This window comes from Pelobates fuscus, chromosome 7 (genome assembly GCF_036172605.1).
Source record: "Pelobates fuscus isolate aPelFus1 chromosome 7, aPelFus1.pri, whole genome shotgun sequence".
NCBI lineage: Eukaryota > Metazoa > Chordata > Amphibia > Anura > Pelobatidae > Pelobates > Pelobates fuscus.
The window spans coordinates 150,769,441-150,788,827 of record NC_086323.1 but is presented as its reverse complement, the minus strand read 5'-3'; positions in this window follow the sequence as shown (position 1 = coordinate 150,788,827).

Here is a 19,387-nt window from a genome sequence, read left to right as displayed (position 1 = left end):
GATCGCTCTTTGAGAGCGATCACATGGCCCCCGGGGGCCTCATTGGCCGGAGGGGGGCTGCCTGGGCTCTCAGACAGCCCCCCAGAAGAGGATCGCGGCGGAGGTGAGTACACCTCTGCTCCTGGGGCTGCAAGCCGTTACGGCGTTCTATGCCGCCGCAACGGCTTTAAAGCCCTTTAAAGCCGCGACGGCATAGAACGCCGTAACGGCGTTAAGGGGTTAAGAGACACGTTTCATTTAACCATTTTATCATAAATCTGTCACAACTTTTTTTTTTTTTTTTCACCGTTATTTTTGGGAAATTTATAGGCAATCCATGCCCCTCTATTGTAAACACCCCACATTAGTATTCGGCTACTGTTCTTGAGTACAATGATACCCCACACTTATAGCTATTACTCTAATCTTGTGCCGAATCCTACCCATAACCCAACTCCTACTCTATCCCTAATCCCACCCTCAGAGGATTCCATCTGCTGACATCATTACCAGGGCCAGAATAAAAAGCAGCCCTGGAAAAATGTCCTTTTTTATATACCAGCCCTATCATTAATTGTGCCAGCTGTGACACATTGTTGCGGTCACCGGCCCGCCGAGCCTCACGGTCGTGCCCGACCGGCACGACCGCTCCGACTACACGAGCTTACCTGCTCGTCGGCGAGCCGGGAACCGCGCGTGTAGTTCTTCCGGGCATCACGCCTGAATCCAATATGGCGCCGACCACGTGGTCGCGTCTATGGATAGCCCCGCCCCCGAGAATTATACTAACGTGTGCGTGACGTCACGACGTCAACGCACACGTACGTTCTGGGGTCAGAGGTCGCCCTCTGACCAATCATAGCTTAGAGAGGGGTATTTAAACCCCTAATTCACCCTAGTACTTTGCCATGTCGTGGTTTCAGTTTCCTGGTTTCCTGAAAGTGCTAGTTTCGTGTTTCTGATTTCCTGGTATCCTGATCCTTGGCGTTTCCCTGGTTATTCTGATCTCTGGTTTCCCTGACTTGGCTTGTCTTATCGGTATTGAGTATTTTCTGGCTTCCTTGACCTCGGCTTTCCCTTTGACCATTCTCTGTCTCTAGCGTATTAGTCCGGCCATTCTAAGGTCCGGTTTACGCTCTGTCCTGTTATTTTTCCTTTTCTGACTTATGTATATGTTTACATAGATTCTGCGTGCTGGACCACATTACTAGTCGTGACATTACGACATGGCCATGGATCCTGCAGAACTATGCAAACATATGATCGCCTGTGAAAATAGGGTGGAGGATATGGACCACAGGTTAGACCAATTTGCTCAGGCATTTCAGACCTTGCTCCAGAGGACTGCCTATTTAGAGGTCCCTCCTGTACCACCTGTGGTTCCGCCACCTGTAGTGGTTCCCGTACCACATAAACCACCGTCCATAACTTTGTCACCGCCCCCTCGTTATGGAGGTGATTCTAAGGAATTTAGAGGTTTTTTAAACCAAATAGAATACCACTTTGAGGCCTCCCCAGGTTCATTCCCAACAGATAGATCTAAAATAGGCTATCTGATGAACCAATTAACTGGAAAAGCCTTGACTTGGGCTAACCCCTTATGGGAAAGTGGTGACGCAATAGCCCGTGATTACAGTACCTTTCTTACGGCCTTTAAGGCTACATTTGAACCTAAAGGCAGGGAGAAGAACGCTGCCAAAGCCCTTATGAGAATCAGGCAAGGCAATCGTTCTGTAGCCGATTATGCAATAGAGTTCAGGACATTAGCGTCTGAGGTTGATTGGACCAATAGCGGTCTGGTGGCTGCTTTCTCTGAAGGTTTAGCTGAGAATATACAAGATGAAACTGCAGCTAGAGACCTTCCGGTTAGTCTTAATGAGTTTATTGCCTACATGATAAACATTGATAACCGGCTCAGAGAGAGAGAGAAAAACAAACAACGTAACAGACGTTCTAATTTGTCCATAGCTCCTCGTTTCTCTAACCCAGTGGTGAGTAGCCAAACGCCTCTTCCAGAACCTGAACCCATGCAATTGGGTAGTGCTAAACTCACTGAGGCAGAGAGACAACACAGACGTAACGAGGGGTTATGTATGTATTGTGGCAAGAAGGGACATCTAAGATCGTCATGCCCGGTTCGGCCGGAAAACTTGCACACCTAAGGCACGTACGGGGACCGACCTTAGGTGTGATGTATATGTCCCCTAAATTGACTAAGAACCGTTTCCTGGTCAAAGTAACCTTATCTTTCGAGAACACTACTGTTCAGTGTGAGGCTATGATTGACTCTGGGGCAGCGGAGAATTTCCTAGACAAAGAGTTCTCTGCTAAACATCTCCTGCCCTTAAGACATAAAGAGAAACCTATAGCAGTCGAGGCCATTGATGGAAGGCCTCTTACCCAGCCTTTCATCACACACGAAACTCTGCCAATCACTGTTTCAGTGGGTATTCTCCACTCTGAAGAAATTACCTTTCAAATCATATCTTCACCTACAGTTCCGATAATACTCGGTTTCCCTTGGCTCCTGAAACACAATCCACGTTTAGATTGGATTGAAGGAGAGATTGTGAGTTGGGGTGAGAGATGCAAAGGTGTTTGCTTTAAGCAAATCCCACAACCTATTGGCACCATTAATGTTCCTGTTACACCTCCCTTGACCACACAAATTCCTCAGCAGTATATGGATTTGAAAGAGGTATTTAACAAGGTCCAGTCAGAAGGGTTACCTCCTCATAGACCTTATGACTGTACTATAAACTTATTACCAGGGACTATGCCTTCCAAGGGAGGAGTCTATGCCTTGTCCCCCCAGGAAAATCTTTGTTTGGAGGAATATATTAAGGATGCTCTCAGAAAGGGTCATATCCGTAGGTCCTCCTCACCAGCCGGGGCTGGATTCTTCTTTGTCTCTAAAAAAGAAGGAGACCTACGCCCTTGTATTGATTATAGGGGTTTGAATAGGATTACCATAAAAAATGCCTACCCTATTCCCCTTATATCAGAGCTATTCGACAGATTAAAGGGAGCTCGAGTCTTTACCAAGCTCGATCTCCGAAGTGCCTACAATCTAGTCAGAATTAAGGACGGTCACGAATGGAAGACCGCATTTAACACCAGAATGGGACATTACGAATACCTGGTTATGCCGTTTGGATTATGTAACGCTCCAGCGGTATTCCAGGATTTTATCAACGATGTCCTAAGAGAGTACCTTCACATGTTCGTTCTAGTGTATTTGGACGACATTCTCATCTATTCCCCAGACCTAGAGACACATCACGAACATGTGAGAATTGTACTGAAAACCCTGTTACAGAACGGCCTTTACTGTAAACTGGAGAAATGCCAGTTTGACCAAACGGAGATACAATTCCTTGGATACGTTATATCTCCGTCTGGTTTCCAGATGGATCCTCGTAAACTGGAGGCAGTCTTACAGTGGCCATTACCCAAGGGCCTTAAAGCTACTCAACGCTTTATAGGTTTTGCGAATTACTACCGCAAATTCATAAGGGGATTTTCCTCCGTGATTTCCCCTATAACCAATTTAACAAAAAAAGGAGCAAATTGTATATCTTGGCCCAAAGAAGCAAGAGAGGCATTTGAACGATTAAAATCTTTATTTTCCTCAGCACCTGTCCTGACCCATCCTGATCCATCCAAACCATTTATCCTAGAGGTGGATGCATCAGAGACAGGAGTTGGAGCCATTCTGTCTCAAAGAGAGAGTCCTGATACGCCTTTACATCCCTGTGGATTTTACTCTCGCAAACTCACACCTGCAGAGAGGAATTACGACATAGGGAATAGGGAACTTTTGGCCATTGTACTTGCCCTTAAGGAATGGAGGCATCTCTTGGAAGGTTCCAAAGAGCCACTTTTGATCTTTACTGATCATAAGAATTTGGCTTATATTGGGGACGCTAAGAGACTGTCCTCTCGTCAGGCTAGGTGGTCATTGTTCCTCTCCCGATTCAATTTCGTAATTACATACAGACCTGGTACTAAAAACACCAAGGCAGATGCACTTTCTCGGCAGTTTGAGACAGATGAAGTTCCGGAACAGGTGATATATCCTATTGTACCTCCTGAATGCCTCATTGCCTCCTGTACCTCCTGAATGCCTCAGTTTCCGAAGTGTCTTCTCCACTCTTCTGTGCCATAATAGCAGATCAAACTCAGGCACCTGTGGGAAAACCTCCGGACAAACTGTATGTGTCACCTCAGTTTCAAAAGAAGGTACTAGATTTGTTCCATGACAGCCTCACAGCGGGCCATCCTGGAGTCCATAAAACTCTCTCTGCCATCTCCAGGAGATTTTGGTGGCCTGCTCTTAGAAACGATGTCAAAGATTATGTTGGGGCATGTCAAATATGTGCTGTTTCTAAAGTTCCTCCCAGGTCACCTCCTGGACTATTACAACCACTGCCCATACCTAGTGCTCCATGGACCCACTTGGCCATGGATTTCATTGTGGATCTACCCAGTTCAAACGGGTTTAATACAGTCCTTATGGTCATTGATAGATTCACGAAGATGGCACATTTCGTCCCACTTAAAAAATTACCATCTGCTCAAGATCTAGTTCAAATATTCTTGAGAGAGATCTTTCGGTTGCACGGTGTACCCAAAAGCATAGTATCTGACAGAGGTACCCAGTTTGTTTCTAGGTTTTGGCGTTCCTTTTGCAAACAATTGGGCATCGAACTCTCCTTTTCGTCAGCATATCACCCTCAAACAAATGGAGCAGCAGAGAGGGCGAATCAGTCTTTAGAAGCCTATTTACGTTGCTTTATAAATGCCAATCAATCTAACTGGTACGAGCTCTTACCCATGGCTGAGTTCGCCAGAAACAACGCCACTCATGAATCTTCTAATCACAGTCCATTCTTTGTTAATCAGGGTTATCACCCCACTGTTTTTCCTTCTGCATTCTCAGACACAGAAATCCCCGCTTTGAACACCCGTTTAGATTCGATTCATGATACTTGGGATTCCGTCCATTCAGCTCTGCAAAAAGCCTCATTACGAGCGAAGGTCCAAGCTGACAAGAAACGGGGCGCTAATCCTGTCTATATTCCAGGTGACAGGGTGTGGCTCTCCACAAGACATATCAAGCTTAAGGTCCCGTCCATGAAATTTGCCCCTCGGTACATTGGTCCCTTTCGAGTTACCCAACGTATTAATCCAGTGACCTATACTTTGGCACTACCGGCTCATATGAGAATAGCGAATACTTTCCATGTGTCTCTGCTCAAGCCCCTTACTTGCAATCGCTACACAAGGGTATCCACTCCTCCTCCGCCCTTGGTAGTGGGTGATCAAGAGGAATACGAAGTCCGTTCTATCATGGACTCCAAATTATCCAGAGGTGTCTTGTCCTATCTCGTTGACTGGAAGGGTTATGGTCCCGAGGAACGTTGTTGGGTTCCTGCTGACCGGGTCCATGCGCCCCGTCTTATCCGGTCATTTCACAACCGCTTTCCTCTTAAGCCGGGTCCTTCCCGGTCGATGCGCGGTCTTCGAGTGGGGGGTACTGTTGCGGTCACCGGCCCGCCGAGCCTCACGGTCGTGCCCGACCGGCACGACCGCTCCGACTACACGAGCTTACCTGCTCGTCGGCGAGCCGGGAACCACGCGTGTAGTTCTTCCGGGCATCACGCCCGAATCCAATATGGCGCCGACCACGTGGTCGCGTCTATGGATAGCCCCGCCCCCGAGAATTATACTAACGTGTGCGTGACGTCACGACGTCAACGCACACGTACGTTCTGGGGTCAGAGGTCGCCCTCTGACCAATCATAGCTTAGAGAGGGGTATTTAAACCCCTAATTCACCCTAGTACTTTGCCATGTCGTGGTTTCAGTTTCCTGGTTTCCTGAAAGTGCTAGTTTCGTGTTTCTGATTTCCTGGTATCCTGATCCTTGGCGTTTCCCTGGTTATTCTGATCTCTGGTTTCCCTGACTTGGCTTGTCTTATCGGTATTGAGTATTTTCTGGCTTCCTTGACCTCGGCTTTCCCTTTGACCATTCTCTGTCTCTAGCGTATTAGTCCGGCCATTCTAAGGTCCGGTTTACGCTCTGTCCTGTTATTTTTCCTTTTCTGACTTATGTATATGTTTACATAGATTCTGCGTGCTGGACCACATTACTAGTCGTGACACACATATACAGTTAGTAAAAAAAAAAAAACAGTAATTTTACTTACCGTAAATTCCTTTTACGGAAGTGGGATGTTCCTTCCGTTGTTGGACAAGAAGCTCCCCCTTCTTTGAATCTTATAGCTGTGCTCCGCCTGCTGCCTCTATATAACCTGCAAGATTGAATCACCCGCCAGTAATAAAAAAGAACCAAACGGAGACTGACTAATGCAAAAAACATTTAATCCAAATGAAAGAGGAGGGAAACCCAGTACTGCCACTATACTAAGAAAAAAGGAATTTACGGTAAGTAAAATTACTGTTTTTCCCTTCGTATAGTGGCAGTACTCACAAGTGGGATATAGCAAGATCCCTGTAACCAAACAAAAGGGTAGGGACTCAGCAGGCCACAGCTTGCAGCACCTTACGCCCAAAAGCAGCCTCAGATGATGAAAATATGTCCAGCCTATAATGCTTGATGAAGGTATGCAAGGAAGACCAAGTAGCCGCTTTGCAGATGTCTTCAGGTGATGCTGCTGCTCTTTCAGCCCAGGAGGTTGCCATAGCCCTAGTGGAATGAGCTTTCAACGGGAATCTGAGAGGAATCCCTTTGGAGTGATAAGCCAACTTGATGGTATCTGTAAGCCATCTAGCCAGAAAAGGTCCGGAAACAGCAAGACCCTTGTACTTGCCTTGAAAGTAGACAAAGAGATGATCTGAGGATCTAAACCCCTGAGTCTTCTGAAGGTAGATCTTCAGGGATCTTCTAACATCCAGGAGATGCCACTTTCTTTCCAGATCCGATGTAGGAGATTGACAAAAGGACGGCAGAATAATAGGTTGGTTAATAGCAGCACTAGAGATAACTTTAGGCAAAAAAGAAGGCCTGGGGTGCAGGACCACTTTTTCTTGATGGAATATGGTGAACTCCGGAGAAGATGACAGAGCTCTGATCTCACCAATTCTCCTAGCGGAGGTGATAGCCATCAGGAAAGCCGTCTTGAAGGTTAGTAGCTTGATGGGGACCTGAATCAATGGTTCAAACGGTGGTTCACAAAGGGCTTGAAGAACCAGAGACAAATCCCAGGTAGGAAAAGACACTAATCTGGGAGGCCTCTTCAACCGTATGGACTTAATAAACCTTCGGACAAGTATGTTTGAGGCAATGTCACGAACCAGGAAGTGACTTAGAGCCGAAATCTGGCCCTTGAGTGTAGAGACCCCTAGGCCGGCTTCAAAACCATCCTGCAAAAAAGAAAGGATTTCCGGGATAGATGTTCTGGCAGGATCCGAACCTCGAAGAGAACACCAGGTTCTGAATTTCATCCAGACTCTGAAATAGATTTTCGAAGTGGACAAGCGGACAGAGGATAACAAAACATCACATAAATGTTCTGAGAGACCATGTCCCTGAAGGATCATCCTTGCAGCAACCATGCCGTCAGGCGAAACATTTCCAGGGTTTCTACTGGAAGTGTCACATTCTCTAATATGGTGGAAGAGATCGGGAGAGACCAACGTGAGATGGTCCTATTTTCCACTTCTGAGAACCAACTTCTGTTTGGCCAGAAGGGCAGGACTGCTAGAATTCTTGCCTTCTCCCATCTTATCTTCTGAACAATCCAGGGAATAAGAGCGACAGGCGGGAAAATATAAGCCATGTTGAAGTTCCAAGGGATCGACAGACCGTCTAGGACAGTGATGGCGAACCTATGGCACGCGTGCCACAGGTGGCACGCCGGGCCCTTTCTGTGGGCACGCGGCCATAGGTTCGCCAATAATGCAGAGTAGGCGCCTGCCTGCCCGAAACGGCAGGCGCCTACTCTGCTTCCGGGTCGGGAGGCAGGGGAGGGATCTTTGCAGCAGCTCCCCTGTCCTCCCGCGAGCAAGCTGTGTGGAGCGTTTGCGCGCGTTACCATGGCAACGCTCCACACAGCATCGCGCGGGAGGACAGGGGAGCTGCTGCAAAGATCCCTCTCCCTGCCTCCCGACCCGGAAGACTGCTTGCCACCACCGGACCACCAGGGATGGCTGTGTCCCCCCTTCCTTTATTAGAGGTAAGGAGGAGGAAGGGGGGGACTAATTTAATATACTTTTTTATTTTTTTTATTTTATTACTTAAATACCCCCCCATACAGCACCCCTACCCCCCCACAGAGTACCCCTACCCCCCCACACACACAGTACCCCTACCCCCCCACCACACAGTACCCCTACCCCCCCATACAGCCCCCCCCACACACACAGTACCCCTACCCCCCACACAGTACCCCTACCCCCCACACAGCAGCCCTACCCCCCATACAGCACCCCTACCACCCCATACAGTACCCCCCACACACACAGTACCCCTACCCCCACACAGTACCCCTACCCCCACACAGCACCCCTACCCCCCCACAAAGTACCCCTACCTCCCACACACACAGTACCCCTACCCCCTCCCCCCCACACAGTACCCCTACCCCCCACACAGCACCCCTGCCCCCCACACAGCACCCCTCCACAGCACCCCTATCCCCCAGCATCCCTCCCCTCCCCCACACCCAGCATCCCACCCCTCCCCCACACACAGCTTCCCTCCCCTCCCCTACACCCAGCATCGCTCCCCACCCCTACCTCCCATACACAGCACCCCTACCCCCCCACACACAGCAGCCCTACCCCGCACATAGCACCCCCACAACATGCACAGCACCCCTACTCCCCATAGCACAGCACCCCTACCCCTGCACAGCAGCTGTACCCCCCCCACACAGCACAGCACCCCTGTCTCACTCACACACACACACACCACCCCTCTCACACACACGCACACACACCACCACTCATACACACACCACCCCTCACACACACACACCACCCCTCTCTCACACACACACCACCCCTCACACACACCACCCCTCATACACACCCCTCACACACACACATCACCCCTCATACACACACACACAGCACCCCTCACAGCACCCCTCTCACACACACACACACAGCACCCCTCACACACAGCACACACAGAAACCCTCAGACACACACAGCACCCCACACACAGCGCACACACACAGCACCCCTCAATGCCCCTTAAGCTACACCCCTCAATGCAGTATGTGTGTGTATTCAGCAGTCTGTGTGTGTGCGTGTATTCCGCAGTCTGTGTGTGTGCGTGTATTCAGCAGTGTTTGTGTGTATTCAGCAGTCTGTGTGTGTGTGTGTGTGTGTATTTAGCAGTCTGTGTGTGTGTGTATTCAGCAGTCTGTGTGTGTGTGTATTCAGCAGTGTGTGTGTGTGTATTCAGCAGTCTGTGTGTGTGTGTATTCAGCAGTGTGTGTGTGTATTCAGCAGTGTGTGTGTGTATTCAGCAGTGTGTGTGTGTGTGTGTATTCAGCAGTCTGTGTGTGTGTGTGTGTGTGTGTATTCAGCAGTCTGTGTGTGTGTATTCAGCAGTCTGTGTGTGTGTATTCAGTAGTCTGTGTGTGTGTGTATTCAGCAGTGTGTGTGTGTGTATTCAGCAGTCTGTGTGTGTGTGTATTCAGCAGTGTGTGTGTGTATTCAGCAGTCTGTGTGTGTGTGTGTATTCAGCAGTCTGTGTGTGTGTGTGTGTGTATTCAGCAGTCTGTGTGTGTGTGTATTCAGCAGTCTGTGTGTGTGTGTATTCAGCAGTCTGTGTGTGTATTCAGCAGTCTGTGTGTGTGTGTATTCAGTAGTCTGTGTGTGTGTGTGTATTCAGCAGTCTGTGTGTGTGTATTCAGCAGTCTGTGTGTGTGTACTCAGCGGACTGTGTGTATGTATTCAGCAGTCTGTGTATGTATTCAGCAGTCTGTGTGTGTGTACTCAGCAGTCTGTGTGTGTGTACTCAGCAGTCTGTGTGTGTGTACTCAGCAGTCTGTGTGTGTGTACTCAGCAGTCTGTCTGTATGTGTATTCAGCAGACTGTGTGTGTGTGTATTCAGCAGTCTCTGTATTCAGCAGTCTTGTGTGTGTATATTCAGCAGACTGTGTGTATGTATTGCATTTGTTGGAGATACTAATAAATATAAGCTTAATTTGATCTATTTATATCATTATTTAAAATTTGTATTATTGAACTCTCTGCTGTTGTGTTTTTTTAAAACAAAAGTTGTTAATTAGTTTGGACAACAGTACGAGTTGTTTTTTCTAAACTTAAACCTCAGTATTGAGGTTTAATTGCCGTGTTGGCACTTTAAGGAAAAATAAGTTGGCATGTATTGCGGTTTGGGCACTCGGGCTCAAAAAGGTTCGCCATCACTGGTCTAGGACATCTGGGTAGTCTCCTGCTTGGAGAGAAGCGAATCTCAGTACTTTTCGGTTTCTCCTTGTCGCCAACAAGTCTATCTCTGGCCTGCCGAAGCGGGAAACTAGCTCCAAGAAAACTTGGTTTGATAGAGCCCAGTCTGCCTGAGACCAATGACTTCTGCTGAGGTCGTCTGCAATAACGTTTAGAGACCCTTTGATATGGGTAGCTGAGATTGCGAGAAGATTGGCTTGGGCCCAAGACATTATACGGTAGCAGAGATCTTGGAGAGTTTTTACCTTCGTGCCTCCTTGGCGATTTAAATAAGCCACTGTGGTGGCGTTGTCCGACTGAATCCTCACTGTCCGATTGGCGATGACTGAACCGAAGGACACCAGTGCCTTCCAAACCGCTTGTAATTCCCTGAAATTTGAGGAAGCGCCTGCCTCTTCCTTGTTCCAAAGACCTTGATGGAATTAAGAACCGAGATGGGCGCCCCAACCAGTCTGGGAAGCATCTGTGGTTATCGTAATTTTTTTCGAGTCCATTGTGAAAGAGTGTCCCATTGCAATGGTTTTGATTCTGCTTTTGCCCAAGCCATTGCTGGGATTGCAGAAGTGAGGAGGCCTAGCAAACTCATAGCATCCCTGATTGAGCTTAGGTTTTTCTGCAGCTTTGATACGGCTTTTAAGATCCTCCTTTGTTTCTCTATTGGTAGAAACAGAGACAGGGACTGTGATTCTACCCGAAGACCCAAGAATTCCAGACTCCGTGACGGATTCAACTTGGATTTTTTCAGGTTCAGGATCCAACCGTGATCTTTTAAAACCTTCATAGCAATCTTGAGATGATTTTTTAGCAGTTGTTTCGAATTGGCTTTCAATAACCAATCATCCAGGTATGGAACAATCGAGATACCTTTCAGACGTAAGACTGCTGCTATAGGTGCCAGGATTTTCGTAAAAACTCGAGGAGTAGAAGACAGGCCAAAGGGTAGAGCCTTGAATTGCAAATGGAGAATCCTTCGCTTTCTTGTAAGAACTGCAAACCTGAGAAACTTCCGGGAAGATTCTGAAACCGGTACATGTAGATAAGCATCTTTTAAATCTAACTTTGCCATGTGATCTCCTTTTTGTAAAATGTGCGTTACAGACAGAATACTTTCCATGCGGAACTTCTGGTATGGTATGCAGGTGTTGACTTGTTTTAGGTCTAGTATTGGCCGAAAGGATCCGTCTGGTTTCTGAACCAGGAACAGGCGGGAGTAAACCCCCTGAAATTCCCAACGTTTGGGTACCTTCTCTACCACATCTTTTCTTAAAAGAAGAAGAGCTTCTGTTAGGAGTGCTTCTGTTTTTTTCCTTGAAGGATAGTCTGATAGTAGGAAGGAAGGTTGTGGTCTTGTTGAAAACTTCATTCTGTAACCTTCTGAAATTGTTCTTATAATCCACCCATTTGATGTACTCTTTTTCCACTCGTGGGTGAAGAACGGAAGGCGTCCTCCCACTCTTTTGGCGTCAAAACTTCCTCTTTTTGTCTTGCCTGTTGGATTCTTGTCTAGACCACTGGCTGCTGTTTCCACCCTGTTTTTGAAACCTTCGAAACCGCCCTTGGTAACGAAAGGACCGCTGACCCTTATACTGATAAACGTTTATATCCCTGTGATCTTGATTCCAGAGGTAGGGCTTTCTTTGTGTCCGACATTTGTTTAATAATGTCTTCCAAAGGTGTTCCAAATAGTTTGTTCCTCTCAAATGGTAATTCACACAAGGCAGCCTTGGATGCTGAATCTGCTGTCCATGTACGTAGCCAAAGAGCTCTTCTGGCCACTGACGACAATCCCATAATTCTTGCTGCTAAACGCATAGACTCATCAGAGGCATCCAAAAGAAATGTATTAGATAATTTCAGTAGGAACATAAGATGGGAAGGATCTGCATCTGATTTTCCCATAAGAGACTCTTCCAGGGCTTGTAGCCAAACGCTCTGAGCCCTGAGAACCGCTGAACCTGCAATACCAGCTCTGCATTGGTACCCTGCGGCCTGAAATATTCTTCTACATGAAGTTTCGGCTCGTTTATCCATTGGGTCTTTAAGCCCTGAGACTTCGCCAATGGGTATAGTGGTTTTCTTAGACAGCTGGGCAATCTGAATATCTACTTTAGGAAGATCTTCCCACTTTTCTTCCGACTGTAGTTTGAACAGCAGTTTAAATTGTTTAGAAATAAATGCACGTCTTTCAGGATTCTTCCATTCTCTATGAAGGAGATCCAAGATTTTAGGTGACATCGGGAAACCTTTAACCTTACCCTTGGTAGGTTCCGTTTCTTGTACAGCTTTTGTTACTTCCTTAATAATTTTTTTCAGCTCTTCTGGTGGGAAGCCCTCCTCCACACTGGAAGCTAGGCTGGAAATATCTGAAGGTGAAGAAATAGAGCATTCTCCTGAAGAAACGTCAGACACCGAAGGAGATCTATTCCTTCTACGTTTCTTAGGCTTCTCTTGTATAGCCGGTTCTTGCTTCACAGAATCTTTAAAAGACTCAAACGTCTGGGACAAATTTTCCTGAAACCAGCCCAGGAAGGATGCCATATCAGTCTTCTTAGCTTTCTCTAGCAATTCCGCAGAGCACTGATTATACGTCTTTTTGCGACATCCGTCAGGCAGAGGTACAGCACATTCCAGACAACATAAGTGCTTAGCCATCGGGCAATTACCTCCCCGATCAGCAGCCTGTGCTGATCGCACCTTCTCCACCGGAACTGGGGAACCTGTCCGTCCCGTTGCCGGGACAAGAAGAACTGGCGGGTGATTCAATCTTGCAGGTTATATAGAGGCAGCAGGCGGAGCACAGCTATAATATTCAAAGAAGGGGGAGCTTCTTGTCCAGCAACGGAAGGAACATCCCACTTGTGAGTACTGCCACTATACGAAGGGAAAAAAGAGATTAAAAATTATTTAACCAACAAGGAGCACACTCATTATTTAACCAGAAAGGAGGAGCGCACTCATTATTTAACCAACCAGGAGGAGCGCACTCATTATTTAACCAACCAGGAGGAGCGCACTCATTATTTAACCAACCAGGAGAAGCGCACTCATTATTTAACCAACCAGGAGGAGCACACTCATTAGTTAACCAACCAGGAGGAGCACACTCATTAGTTAACCAACCAGGAGGAGAACACTCATTAGTTAACCAACCAGGAGGAGAACACTCATTAGTTAACCAACCAGGAGGAGCACACTCATTAGTTAACCAACCAGGAGGAGCACACTCATTAGTTAACCAACCAGGAGGAGCACACTCATGAGTTAACCAACCAGGAGGAGCACACTCATGAGTTAACCAACCAGGAGGAGCACACTCATTAGTTAACCAACCAGGAGGAGCACACTCACAGGACTTAAAATAAACAAAAGAGCTGTTTTATTCTAATCAGATGTGCAACATCTTACTTCAACGTTTCATCCTTATAACTTTAAAAGGTTCAGTAATGGGAATGAAACATTGACTGATTGCTGCTGCACATCTGATTTTAAATAAACGTCCTCAGTCCTATGAGTCCACTCTTCGTTGGATATAGTTTGATACCAGGGGAATGAAACACTGGGAGAAGGGCAGGGTTATCCACTAAACTAATCATTTTTGTGAATGAAAATGTAAATTGCAAAATTTAGGCTACAATAGTCAAGCTGCTACTATAGCGAAGTAAAAAAAAATTCAAAAATAAAATCCGCTATTTTGGTTTAAATTATGCAATTTTAGATTTTCGCTTCCTAAAATTATAGCTACTATTCTATAGTAGAGGTTAATACATAGCTTTGGCCAACCTCATAATATCTGCCCACATTGTATCCCCAGGCAAAATCGAGATTGAATAGTTTATCATTTATACAGCGCAGCACCTTCAAAGTAATCAGCCTAATTGCCACATTAGATACGTTTTGTGTCTCTAGCAATGGCAACTATTGGGTCTACTTTGTTACATTAGGCATCACCCCAGGGGAAGCTGGATAGCTGCCAAACCTGGTGGAACAGTTCTACCTTTAGCTGTATCTACCTTATAGCTAGCCCTACTAACTGTCGGGAAAACGAATCTGCCTCATCCATGGCTAATATAATATAGATATCATTGTACTACCCATATGCGTACACTGGGAATTATCAGCCTTTTTATTGTAGCCATTTCAATTGGTACATATTATACATTTATTTATATTTCGATAAAACAGAATGTTGGGAAAAGTGGAAATCTGGTGCTGCTATCACCTATGTGCACCACTCAACACACATACAAATGAAATAAAAGTGAAATATAAAATGGTGAGAGCACTCTAAAACATTGAAAATTGCCAATATTTCATAGGGAATATTCCTAAAAAAAATTGAGATAAAAGACCATAGGGTAATATAGTAAAAACTAGTATTAAAACACCTTGTTATTGGTCAAACTCACATATATCTGAGTCACTTGAAAGCTGACTCAGACTAAAAAGCGGAGAAGAGCATCTATGTTGGTGGATGTCTGTTAAGATTCAAAATACTTCCTGTAGTGCCAAAAGATAATCTCTCCAAAAGACCCAGGATGCAGGATCAATTTCAAGATGACTTATTTAGACACAAGTAACAAATTAAAATAAAACAGAATAAGTCCACCAAAAATATCACCACCTGACGCGTTTCGGCGTTATAGCCTTCTTCAGAAGCGGTGATTCTGCTCTTCTCCGTTTCGTTTCTTTTAAATACCCTAAATCGATCCTGCATCCTCGGTTCAGCACTACGGAACTAATGCACTTTGGCAACTTAGGAATTTTGGAACTTCTGATGTTCTCTTGCAGCCGCTTAGTAGATAACTCCCTTATTCCCACGGTATTAGGGAACTATCTACCAAAAGGCTGAAAGACCTAAATTGGTCTTTTAGAAAAATTTACTAATACTTAGTATTAGTACATTCTGCCCCTACTAGCTATACCGTGAGTAGGGGCATGTCTATTAAGCAGTGAGCAGCCTGTGGGCCCCCCTCCTGAGCGAGGGGGGGGGCAATAGTTTTTTTTAACAGACTGCTCGCTGTTTACTAGACATGCCCCTACTCGTGGTATAGCGAGTAGGGGCAGATTATTTACTAAAACGAAGTAATTTTTACTTAGTATTAGTGAATTTGGCTTAAATATCAACTTAGGTCTTTCATCCCTTTGGTAGATAACTCTCTTATTCCCACGGGATTAGGGAGCTATCTACTTACTCATCCACATCCATTGACTGTAATGGAAGTAACTTACATTTTATGTGTTACTTGAATATTGTAAGTGTTGCAAATGCTTACAGCGGAATCCTGGCTATGTTATACTTTTTATTGAAACTGGTATACAGTGTAACATTCTTCCACTTTGGCTATTCGGGCAATTCGGACATTCAGAGACTGAATTGCCCGAAATTCTACCGAATTGACATTCGAAACAAAATGAATTGCACATGTCTAGAGTGTATTACTGGTCCTTAGGGTGGCTGGGCTTAACAGAAGGACACAGAAAAGTATAGTCAAAATACTAGCTGAGATCAAGGTCACATGAACATTAGACAGAGCTAAAAAGTCAAGACAAGCCAGGCCAAATACCAAATGATCTCAAAGATCAAGGAGTGCACTATTGTGTACAAATATAGCACAACAGGGCACCAATACCCCCTTTTAAGCTATATATAGGCATAGAGAGCGTACATGAGCACCGCAAAAGAGGCAACACCATGCAGAATTGGAACGATACATGGATACAGCATCATAAATGCTGTAACAGAGCGTCCAGCATTACAATTAATGCCAGAATGGCACAGGAGCGAAGGAAGGACACCATACTAACACGGGACATGGAAATTGTCTCCAACATGACACAGGACGGGCTGGAGGGGGCAGGTACATTGACATATCAGAACCAGGATTTTCCTGTTATGTGAGGGTTTTATTACTGTAGCCAATTCTGATGCAATAGTGGTATCTAGCAGAGCAGTATTTTCATCTGTACGGTTGGGCTGAATTTGAACAAACCACCTTTTGCAGTAATGCCATTTTGGTAGGTTATATGGGCTTTGATAGTTCTGAAAAACATGTCATTTTTTAAGAATTTTACCAGGTGAATCAGAGATTGTGCTATATGTGTTTGCTGTTTTTTGTTTGTTTTGTTTTTTACAAAGGTGGACCATGTACCAACCTCTCAAAATTCTACTGTTATATGGCAGTGCATTTGGCTGCTTTATTTAAGAGGTTTGCTATGATGCCTCTTTTAGTAAGTATGGTAGCACAAACAGTCTTATCTGTATCTCTCATTGATCAGTAATTGAGCAGTAAATCAGCAGAATTTTAAGTATTATTGCACCTGTGTTGTGGTTGTCTAAATGAGAACTGGTTTGACTAGGAAAGAGGAGTTGTTTCAGTCAACAAGTTGATCTGCCAGGGCTATAAAGTTTTACTGCGGATTTTAAATTAATGGATTATGATCTGGCCAAAACTTTATGGTGATGAAAGAGGATGGCACTGATGAGATACGATAAACTCTCATCAGAGTTTTGTGAAACAAATCTAACGTTTTAATAAGGAACATAATAGATATGCAGCTTGAAGTTTCACAATACTGCTAAAAATTGCAGTTAGGCAGACTTCCAGTCTATCTGCAAATTTGTGTAGAGATTAACTTTATGTAACAGTGACCATCGCTAAGCACTCTCTACCTCTTTCTACTTTTCTTTTTTTGCACAACCTCAGAATTAATCATTGTGCTTCCTTTTGGGTACATTCCCCATCAAATCCATTATCCGAACCGGAGAATCTTCTTGCTTTCTTTTTATATGGATTTACACTGATAAGCAACAACATTAAAAACCGCCAGCCTGTAGATCTCCCTGATGCAGCTAAAACCGCTCTAATGCATCGAGGCAGGGACTTTGAACATGTCCGGTGCTATCTGGCACCAAAGCATTAGCAGGAGATCCTTTAACCCCTTAAGGATCAAACTTCTGGAATAAAAGGGAATCGTGATATGTCACACATGTCGTGTCCTTAAGGGGTTAAAGGGACTCTATAGTCAAAAAAAAAAACTTCAGCTTAAATAAACAGTCGTAGTGTATAGTTAATGCCTCTGCAGTCTCACTACTCAACTCATTTATAAGTGTTATCACTTTTGTTTGTTTGTGCAGACCTAGACAAACCACACCCGGCTGTGACTAGCAGAGCATGCATAAAAAATGGTTTCATGTTTAATCAGATGTTAACTTGCTTTAGGGGTTTTAATTTCCTGCTCTGTAAATTTAAACATTTAATCACACATAGGAGTCTCCTGCAGAGTCTAGAGGCCAATTAGCAGAGCAGGAGATAAGAAATTCAAAATTAAATAGAATGTGTGACAACAGAAGTTTAAACATTTGATCTCTCTTCACAGGAAGTATTTAGAAAGGCTGTGCGAGAGGAGGTGTGGCTAGGGCTGCATAAACAAAGCGATTCAATTACCAAATGGCAGAGGATTGAGTAACGCAACTGCAAGGGCATGTATGAAATTTTATTTTACACGGTGTTGGCTTTTTGTTCCCCTTTCATTATTTTTAGGATGATTGAGTAGGTAGGGTTTAATTTTAATGGGAATGGGGATGACTACAGGTTTGGGGACCCCTAGTCACTTGGGGGGGACCCCTAGTCACTTAGCCCCCACCCACCACTCATGGGTGGGGAACAATAGGTCCCCCCAATGTTACTTGGGGCCCCCACCCACTGCTCGTGGGTGGGGTCCTGGGGGGGCAATAGGTCCCCCCTTATTGTCATTTAGGGCCCCACCCGCCGCTTATTGGTGGGGGCTGTCAGAGGAGGACAATAGGTCCCCCCCCCTACTGTCTGTTATGGTCCCCACCCACTGCTCATGAATGGGGACCTGGTGGGGACATTGGGTCCCACCCATTTTTCTAATTAAGTTCCCCACCCGACGGTCATGGGTGGGTATCTGGGGGGGGGGGGGAATTAGGCCCCCCTATTATTTATTTAACCTCCCTGGTGGTCTGATTATGTCAGTATTTTTTAATGTTAAAGCGGTACATTGTTTTTACAATGTATTGTGTGTTTTTTGTTTTTACACCAGGGGCTCATAGGGACAAGGTGAGTGATACTACAGTGTAATCCTGAGTGTGGCTTGGGGTTACCGCTTTTGGTAATGAAAATTAACCCAGAGCCATGCTCGGGATTAGCTCCAGGGAGGTTAATTAAGGTCTCCACCTGCCGGTCATGGGGGGGGGCACTAGGTCCCCCTGTTTATATTAATAGCCCCACCCACGGGTCACAGGTGCAAGTGGGGATGGAGGGCACTATGTCCACCCCCCATTTTTGTTACTTTGGTTTCCAACCATGGGGGAACGGCACTCGCGACTGGGTAGCAATAGCTGCCCAGTCACTAGTAGTTTTAAATGACAGCTGTTTAGGCGACATGCCCCTACTCTTGGCATGCCGCGAGTACGGGCATGCGGAAGGATTTAACCGCCCTTTTATTAATATGAGGGTCATAGTGACTCCCATAGGTTTTACTGTGGAGGGGGACATGAATTATTATTATGTATTACAAAGAGGGAGCTGGTAGCGCTGACTGCTTCCTCCTTGCTTTTTTTTTTGCGCATGTACAGTGATATTATCGTCCTAATGGACGAAAACTAATTTATTTTATTTTTTTTTTACCAAATTTCATCTGAAAACTAATGGTTTATGGATGAAATTCAGAATGGACAAATTACATTTTTTTTTTTAGTACGACTTAATTTGTACAAAACAAAAATTTCACTGGTGCACATGTCTACTTTATAGAACAAAGATAATGGATTTGAAACAATTTAATTAATTTGGGACATATCTGTGTTTTTCTCTAAAAAGTGCATATTGCTTCTTTAATGATGAGCAAATCTGAAAATATTTAAAATATTTTTGTTGTGCGGAAAACCCTGTTCATCTGCTATTTGTGTTTGCGGGGAGGGTTGTCGGTTTTCAGTTT